Source organism: Sarcophilus harrisii, chromosome 3 (genome assembly GCF_902635505.1).
Source record: "Sarcophilus harrisii chromosome 3, mSarHar1.11, whole genome shotgun sequence".
In the NCBI taxonomy this organism is placed as follows: domain Eukaryota; kingdom Metazoa; phylum Chordata; class Mammalia; order Dasyuromorphia; family Dasyuridae; genus Sarcophilus; species Sarcophilus harrisii.
The window spans coordinates 189767247-189777468 of NC_045428.1; positions in this window are offsets into that span (position 1 = coordinate 189767247).

The following is a 10222-nucleotide window of genomic DNA, read 5'->3' on the forward strand; positions in this document are numbered from 1 at the left end:
AAGCATTAAAAAATAAAATTAAATTAAAATTAAAAAACTTTGCTATTCAATAAAGTTAAAATTACATCCCTACATGGGAAGATGATATTTGTAACTGATGACAACTGCATCTGTCTGTGCATACTTTTGATATAGCAGTGCCACTACTGGGTCTGTATCCCAAAGAAATCATAAAAGAAGGAAAAAGGACCCACATGTGCAAAAATGTTTATAGAAGTGTAGAGGGAGGAACTTTGGAGAAGTATACTTGAAACAAGGTGTTAACTCAGTAGAATTAATGAGATGATTGTTCTCTAGTTCACATATACACTTAGTACTTAGCATGATGGTGTAATGGTTCTCTAGTTCACGTATGTGAACATAATGATGTAATTGTAATAGGGTATATAAGGGCTAAGAAGGACTGGAAAAGAGACGTTCTATCTTTGACCATCCTCTCTCTCCTGCCTCCTGCACTACGAGGGAGACTAGTTGAGACTGGCAGACTGGAAGACTACTAGAAGAGACTGGGTCAGACTATGACAGACACAGACTGTGTAAGAGACAATAAAGACTTTGGACTCTATTCTTGTCCATGCTCTTGGTGTCTATCATGCTGAGGCCAAGGTCCTTCCAGAGAACTTCCAGAAAGCTAGCCTGAACATTACATAAAAGCCCTTTTTGTGGTGGAAAGGAATTAGAAATTCAGTGAATGCTATCAATTAGCAAATTGTGATATATGACTATTATGTGATGTTATTGTTTTGTAAGAAATGATGAGCAGGCTGATTTCTTACATGAACTGACATTGTACATAGTAACAGAAAGAAAATATGATGATTGACCATGATAAATTTAGTTCTTCTCAAAAATGCATTTATCTAAGTCAACTCCAATAGACTTGGGATGGAAAATGTCATCTACATTCAGAGGAAGAACTATGGAGACTGAATGCAGATCAAACCATACCAGTTTTACCTTTTTGTTATTTTATTTTGTTTTTTTTTCTTTTTCGTGATTTTTTTTCTTTTGTACTGCTTTTTCCTTCCCAACATGACTCATAAGGAAATGTGATTTTAAAAAAATAATAATGCCATGATGATTTAAAAAAAAGAACTGTATCTTTACTAAATTAAAAGGAGCCTACTTAGATGGAGGTTGCAAGCATAAGACAACTTTGATGGAACTATAAAAAATAATTAAGGGGTTAAAAATGATTGTGACCAGTAGAAGAGGAAAGAGGGAGAAGAGAATAAATTATATCACATAAAGAGGCATGAAAGGCCTTTTACACTAAAGGGAAAAAAGGGAGGAGGGAACATTGTTTTAATCTTATTCTCATTAGTATTGACTCAGTCAATTGAGTAAAGAAATTGATTTTACTTTATACTGAAGTTGGAAGGGAAGGGACAAGAAAAAAAAGGTGGGGGAGGGATGTGTTAGAAAAAGGGATGGAAGATTAAAGGAAGCAGTGATCAGAAGCAAAACACTGGTGAGGAGGGGCAGGGTGAAAGGATAGAAAGAAAAAAGTCTACACAGGTGAGGAAAAGATGTAGGGAAATCTAGAGTAAGCCTAACTGTGAATGTGAATGAGATGGACCCTCCCATAAAATAGAAGCAGATAGCTGATAGGATCAAAAAACAGAACCTATGTAGTTTACAAGAAAGGTAAAAGGCTGGAAGAAACTCTATTATGATTCAGCTGGAGTAAAAAAAAATAAAAACAAAGGTAGCAATGCTAATAATAAACGAAGTAAAAGCAAAAATAGCTCCAATTAAGAGATAAAGAAGGAAACAACAACTTTCTAAAATGCACCATAGAAAATGAAATATTATCAATACTAAACACATATTCACTCAGTGGAATAGCATTCAAATTCATAAAAGTTCATGAATTACAGGAAAAAACAGATAGCAAAACTATGTTAGTGGGGGATCTTACTCTCCCTCTCTCAGAAATTGATAAATCTAATACAAAATAAACTACAAAAAAGTAAAGAAGGTGAAAAAATTAAGAAAATTTAGATATTGTAAATCTCTGAAGAGATGAATAGCAATAGAAAGGAAAACATATTTCTCAGTGATACATGACACTCATATAAAAACTGATTCTCTATTTAGGGTATAAAAACTTCACATTCAAATGTAGAAAGTAGAAATATTAAATGCATTCTTTTCATGTCATAATATTTTAATAATCACATTTAATGAAGGTCAATAGATTAAAAATTAATTGGAAAATAAGAATTCACTGTTTGACAAAAACTGCTGGGAAAATTGGAAATTAGTACGGCAGAAACTAGGCATTGACCCACACTTAACACCATACACCAAGATAAGGTCAAAATGAGTTCATGACCTAGGCATAAAGAATGAGATTATAAATAAATTAGAAGAACATAGGATAGTTTACCTCTCAGACCTGTGGAAGAAGAAGGAATTTATGACCAAAGAAGAACTAGAGATCATTATTGATCACAAAAGAGAAAATTTTGATTATATCACATTGAAAAGTTTTTGTACAAACAAATGCAGACAAGATTAGAAGGGAAGCAATAAACTGGGAAAAACATTTTTACAGTTAAAGATTCTGATAAAGGCCTCATTTCCAAAATATATAGGGAATGGTCTCTAATGTATAAGAAATCAAGCCATTCTCCAATTGATAAATAGTCAAAGGATATAAACAGACAACTTTCTGATGAAGAAATTGAAACTATTTCTAGCATATAAAAAGATGCTCCAAGTCATTATTAATCAGAGAAATGCAAATTAAGACAACTCTGAGATACCACTACACACCTGTCAGATTGGCTAGAATGACAGGGAAAGACGATGTGGAATGCTGGAGGGGATGTGGGAAAACTGGGACTCTGAGACATTGTTGGTGGAATTTTGTGAATACATCTAGCCATTCTGGAGAATGATTTGGAACTATGCCCAAAATGTTATCAAATTGTGCATACCCTTTGATCTAGCAGTGTTACTACTGGGCTTATATCCCAAAGAGATACTAAAGAAGGGAAAGGGATGTGTATGTGCAAGAATGTTTGTGGCAGTCCTCTTTGTAATGGCCAGGAACTGGAAACTGAATGGATACCCATCAATTGGAGAATGACTGAATAAATTGTGGTGTATGAATGTTCCGAAATATTATTGTTCTGTTAAAAAATAATCAACAGGATGGTTTCAGAAAGGCCTGGAGAGACATGAACTGATGCTGAGTGAAATGAGCAGGATCAGGAGATCATTATATACTTCAACAACAATACTATATGATGAAACCAGTGAATTGGGGGTACAATTTAAAAAACTAAAAAAAGAACAAATTAAAAACCTTCAATTGAACACCAAATTAGAAATTATGGAAATCAAAGGAGATTAAAGTAAAAGTACGAAAACTACTGAACTAAAAAATAAAACTAAGAGATGGTTTTATGAAAAAAAAAATTAGGTAAACTTTTGGTCAATTTGATTTTTTTTTTAAAGTAAGAAGTAAATCAAATAACCTGTATAGGAAATGAAAAGGGGGAATTTACCACCAATGAAGAGGAAATTAAAACAATAATTAGCTTTTCTGTTGAACTGTATGCCAATAAAGCTGACAATCTGAGTAAAATGAATGAATATTAATAAAATTTTAAATTGCTCAGATAAACAGAAAAGGAAATAAAACACATAAATAACACCATTTTAGAAAAATAAATTGAATTAGTCATCCATGAGCTTTCTAAGAAAAAAATCTTCAGGGCCAGCTGGATTTACAAATGAATTCTACCAAACACTTATATGACAGTTAACTCCAATACTATGTAAATAAACTATTTGGAAAAATAGACCAAAAAATGAGTCCCACCAGATTCCTCCTATGACACAGATTTGATGCTTATACTTAAATCAGGAAGTGACAAAATAGAGAAACAAAACTATACATCAATTTCCCTAGTGATTATCAATGCAAAAGTTTTAAATAAAATATTAGCAAAGAAATTACAACAGTTATCACCAGGATAACGCAATATGAACATGTAGGATTAATACCATGAATAAGAAAACTATCAGCATAATTGACCATATCAATAACAAAACTAACATAAATCATATTTTCATCTCAACAGATGCAGAAAAACTGTAATGCCGGAGAAACTGAGGCAAGATAGAGATTAGAGAGTTTTTAATATTTTATTTGAAAGGGAGAGATTTACTGGGACCAAATGGATCCATGTTTTGGTCTCAGGGCTGAATGAGACTATCATCTCCAAGAATTCAGAACAATACCACCACCATCACCACCAAAAAAAAACAAACAAACAAAAAAAAAAACTAACAAATAAAGGTTAGAACAGTCTGAGATAGAAAGACTTGGTTCACCAGACTACTGCAAAATGTGAAAAGCCAGCAGCTTCCTATGTGAAGAGATGAGTTTGTTTAATAGGACAGGCAAATGGCTGTCAGCTGTAGTCCCAAATAAATAGCAATTGGGTCTCAGTATGCTAATTGTCCTCTCCTTATTTAGAAACCTTTAAAAACCTGAATATTCACAGACACAAATATTCAGTAACAGAGAGAAGACTAGTGTAAATACTCATTTGCCTAAGTATTTAGGATATAATGATTACACACAATCAGACTGAAAATAGCAAGGTATGACATAATTGAATTGCATTAACAATTCTTATTGACCATTGTCTCATATCAGTCACAGGAGGAAAAAACACAGGGACATAACTGTAACATAACATAAGCAGTTAAAACTCAACCTTCAACCCATACAGAATAAAATTATTTTAATTTATTTTTACTTCAGTTAATTGTCAGAGGGTGGAGCTTTAAAACTCCAAAATAGCATTAAGTATAAGCCCAAGAAATTTTACTTCCAATAACAAATCCCATTAAACAAAGTTTCAGATAAATTCTAAACAGGCATTTGCCATAACCTTATATTCGTAACAGTAAGAAATTTGTCTTAGTAAGTTCACATTTTATCTTTCATATCTAAGTAGACAGTTTCACAACTGAACGTTATACATACAAATCATTTTGCTTTTAAAAATACCCAGTACTTAGACAAATATCCCAAATTGCATATTGTCCACAACAGAAACATTTTCAAAAGGACAAAGAAAAAAAAAAACTATTATTTTCAGAGCCCTTTAAATGACCTCAGGATGACCCAATACAATTAAGTAAAACTTAGATAGAATATTCTAATACCACATAAAAGAATCCAAGAGGTTCTTAAAAATATTAAACTTTCAGAAATAATCCTACCAAAGTATGGATCACATTTATGACCATATTTCTTAATCAGGGAAACCATTATGTATCAAAAGAAACAAATATTCAGTTAATTAACTAAGCCTCTGAAGAAAGTGGCTGGAATACAGTTAGTGGTGGGAAGGATTCCATGTGGCCACTCTTCCCCCCACTGACAGGTGTGTAGTGGTATCTCAGAGTTGTCTTAATTTGCATTTCTCTGATCAATAGTGACTTGGAATACTCTTTAGTATGAGTGGAAATAGTTTCTATTTCATCATCTGAAAATTGTCTGTTCATATCCTTTGACAATTTATCAATTGGAGAATGACTTGATTTCTTAAATTAGAGTCAATTCTCTATATATTTTGGAAATGAGGCCTTTAATCACAACCTTTAACTGTAAAAATGTTTTCCCAGTTTGTTACTTCCCTTCTATTTTTATTTGCATTTTATTTGCATTAGTTTTGTTTGTACAAAGACTTTTTAATTTGATGTAATCAAAATTTTCTATTTTGTGATCAATGATGATCTCTAGTTCTTCTTTGGTCACAAATTCTTTCCTCCTCCACAAGTCTGAGAGATAAACTATCCTATGTTCCTCTAATTTATTTATGATCTCATTCTTTATGCCTAAATCATGGACCCATTTTGATCTTTTCTTGGTATATAGTGTTAAGTGTGGGTCCATGACTAATTTCTGCCATACTAATTTCCAGTTTTCCCAGCAGTTTTTGTCAAATAATGAATTCTTATCCCAAAAGTTAGGATCTTTGGGTTTGTCAAACAGTAAATTGCTATAGTTATTGACTTTTTGTTTTGTGAACATAAACTATTCCACTGATCAACTAATCTATTTATTAGCCAATACCAAATGGTTTTGGTGACTGCTGCTTTAAAATTCAGTTTTAGATCAGGTACAGCTAGGCCATCTTCATTTGATTTTTTTTTCTCATTAATTCCCTTGAAATTCTCGACCTTTTGTTCTTCCATAAGAATTTTGTTGTTATTTTTTTCTAGATCATTAAAATTGTTTCTTGGGAGTTTGATTTGTATAACACTAAATAAATAGATTAGTTTAGGGAGTATTGTCATCTTTATTATATTGCTCAGCCTATACAAGAGTACTTAATATTTTTTCAATTATTTAAATCTGACTCTATTTGTATGGAAAGTGCTTTCTAATTTTGCTCATATAATTCCTGACTTTCCTTTGGTAGATAGATTCCCAAATATTTTATGCTATTGACAGTTATATTGAATGTAATTTCTCTTTGTATATCTTGCTGTTGTATTTTGTTGATCATGTATAAAAATGCTGAGGATTTATGTGGATTTATTTTGTATCCTGCAAGTTTGCTAAATTTATGTATTATTTCTAATAGTTTTTTTGTAGATTCTCTGGGGTTCTCTAAGTATACCATCATATCATCTGCAAAAAGTGATAGTTTGGTTTCCTCACTGCCTACTCTAATTCCTTTAATCTCTTTCTCAACTCTTATCTCCGAGGCTAGTGTTTCTAATACAATATTGAATAATAATGGTGATAGTAGGCAACTTTGTTTCACTTCTGATCTTACTGGGAAAGGTTCCAGTTTTTCCCCATTGCATATGATGCTTACTGACAGTTTTAAATAAATGCTCCTGAAAACTTTAAATAAAAGTCCATTTATTCCTACACTCTCAAGTGTCTTTATTAGGAATGGAAGTTGAATTTTACCAAATGCTTTTTTCTGAATCTATTGAGATGATCATATGGTTTTTATTAGTTTGGTTATTGATACAGTCAATTATGCCAATAGTTTTCCTAATATTGAACTAGCCCTGCATCCCTGGTATAAATTCTACTTGGTCATAGTGTATTATCCTAGGGATGATTTTCTGTAATCTTTTTGCTAATATTTTATTTAAGATTTGAGCATCAATATTCATTCATTAGGGAGATTGGTCTATAATTTTCTTTCTCTGTTTTCAACTTATCTGATTTAGGTATCAGTACCATGTCTGTGTTGTAAAAGCAATTTGGTAGGGCTCCTTCAATCCCTATTTTTTCAAATAGTTTATATAGCATTGGAGTTCATTGTTCTTTAAATGTTTGGTAGAATTCACGTATAAATCCAACTGGTCCTGGGGATTTTTTCTTAGGGAGTTGGTTAATAGTTTATTCTATTTCTTTTTCTAAAATGGGACAGTTTAGGATATTTACTTCTTCCTCAGTTAATCTGAGCAAGCTATATTTTTGAAGGTAGTCTTCCATTTCATTTAAGTTGTCGAATTTATTGGCATAAAGTTGGGCAAAGTAACTCCTAATTATTGCTCTAATTTCCTCTTTGTTAGTGGTGAGTTCTCCCTTTTCATTTTTAAGACTAACAATTTGATTTTCCTCTTTCCTCTTTTAAATCAGATTTACTAAGGGTTTGTCTATTTTGTTGGTTTTTTTCATCGAACCAACTCAGTTTTATTAATTAATTCAATAGTTTTTAACTTTCAATTTTATTGATCTCTCCTTTTATTTTTAGAATTTCAAGTTTAGTGTTTGACTGGGGATTTTTAATTTGTTCCTTTTCTAGCATTTTTTACTTGCAAGCCCAATTTATTGACCTTCTCTTTCTCTATTTTATGCAAGTAGGCTTCTAGAGATATGAAATTTTCCCTTATTACCACTTTGGCTGCATCCCACACATTTTGGTATAACATCTCATTATTGTCATTTTCTTGGGTGAAGTTATTAATTATGTCTATGATTTGCTGTTTCACCCAATCATTCTTTAGTATGACATTATTTAGTTTCCAATTATTTTTTGGTCTATTTTCCCCTGGCTTTTTTTGAATGTAATTTTCATTGCATTGTGGTCTGAAAAGGTTGTATTTACTATTTCTGCCTTACTGCATTTGAGTTGGAGGTTTTTATGTCCTAATATATGGTCAATTTTTGCATAGGTTCCATGATCAGTTCTAATTTTTACCGAGTTATTTTCTTCATTAACTTTCTTTCTTTCTTTCTTTCTTTTTTTTTAACTTCTTTTTGTGTATTTCCCAATTGAATTTTCAAATGAGTTGTTTTGCTCTATGGAATTTTTTTCCATTTCACTAATTTTTTAATGAGTGATTTTCTTTTTCTAATTCACAAATTCTGTTTTCCTAGGAGTTCTTTACCTTTCCCAATTCACACTTCAGGAAGTTGTTTTCTTTTTCCACTTTATCAAATCTTTTTTTTTTTAATGAGTTATTTTCCATATTCTCTTGCAGAGCTTCTCTTTCCTTTTCTCATTTTTCTTCTAGCTCTCTTTTAAGATATTTTATAATTTCTTCTAGGAAAGGCTTGGGTGATGGGAATCAGATTATATCCCCCTTTGGGATTTTGTTTGAAGACTGTATTTTGTCTAGAGACTGTATGCTATTAGACTCCTCAGGGTTGGAAATCTGCTCTCTTTCTATCCATAGTTTCTATCCATAGTTAGAGCTTACTTTGCTGTTTTTACTCATTTTTTAAAAAGCCCTTGGGGTCTGCCTTCAGGGCCAGGAGGTTCCCAGTTTCCTCTATGGAAAAGGGACAGATGAACAGCATCTGTTTTGTGAACCAGCTGCAAAGAGTGCTGTGGGAGTATGATTGCCCTGCTGGGTGGGTATGGCGAGGTCCCATGAAACTCTAGCATTTGGGGATATACTCTACCTTTGTGTTTGTGTAACTTCTCTGCTGATCTACTGCTTTGCAACCAAAGCAGAGCAACCAACCTGTGGTAGAGTCCTGCTGCAAATTCTCTACTCGAGATGACCTCATCCTGCCTCCAGTCCACTCAGCATGCCCTAGCCTCCAAGTTCTGTCTCCCTGCCTGCACTGGCTTCCTCCCACCTGATCAAGACAGACCTTTTCTGCTGATCTTACAGATTATTGTCTGCTGGTAACTTGTTGTATTCCCAATATTCGTGGATTCTACCAGTCAAGCACTATTTCAGAGACTGAATTTGGTAATTGGTAGTGAGGGTAGAAGGAAGCTCAGAATGAAGCTCCACCATCTTGGCTCTGCCCCCCAAAACAAATTAATTTTTTTTAAAAATTTGATATTATGTGCATTGTTCTACACCTATGTCCCACCCTCTCACCACCACCACTCTTTGCCCCTTTAAAAAGTAGTGGGGGAGGGTTTTTTTTTTATATTTCTCTGGGGCCAAATTTCCTTACAATTATACATTTTTCACTTTTATTGTGTGTATGTGGGATGGGTGCAAGACCCCCTTTCTTCAGGTACAAAGAGAAAGCATTATTTGTTTAATCCCTGCTGGAAGAGGCCGAGACACATCTGGGAGTCATCCCAATTCTGCCATGTGCTCCTAAAAGCAAAAGACTCGACCTTTCTCATTGGATAGACTAAAAGGACATAACCATCCTTGACCAATGGTCACCAATGTTGGCTGCCTTCCATAGGTCATGTCACTTCTTGCAATTTTCTGTATCCCAGGGTTCAAAGTTCATCCCTCCAGAGAGGGTCCCCAGCTCTGGGAACAGGGATCATGTGACTCAATACTGAGATATACTTCATCTACTCAGTCCCATTCAATTGTTTTGTGATTATTCTTTTCCTTTAGATTGTTAGCATCATTATGTATGTTGTTTTCCTGTTCTGTTTGTTTCATTTTGCATCATTTCATGTGTTTTTCCACACTTTTTCCTACTGATCATGCATAGTGCTTTCATAATTCTTTCTGTTACATTCATGCAACACAATTTTTAACGTCATTTCCCAAACAACCGGCATCTACTTTGTATGAAGTTCTTTACCATGACAGTAACTTTGCTGTGTAATTTCTGGGTCAAAGGATGGAAATTTTGGCCATTTTGTTGGCATAATTCCAAATTGTTTTCCAGATTAGCTGTTTAACTAACATATCCACCAAAAATACAAGAATGTGCCTGACAACTCTTCCAATATGAACTATGTAAATATGACATTTTCTCCATGAATGAAAAAGAATTACAAACTTGTTA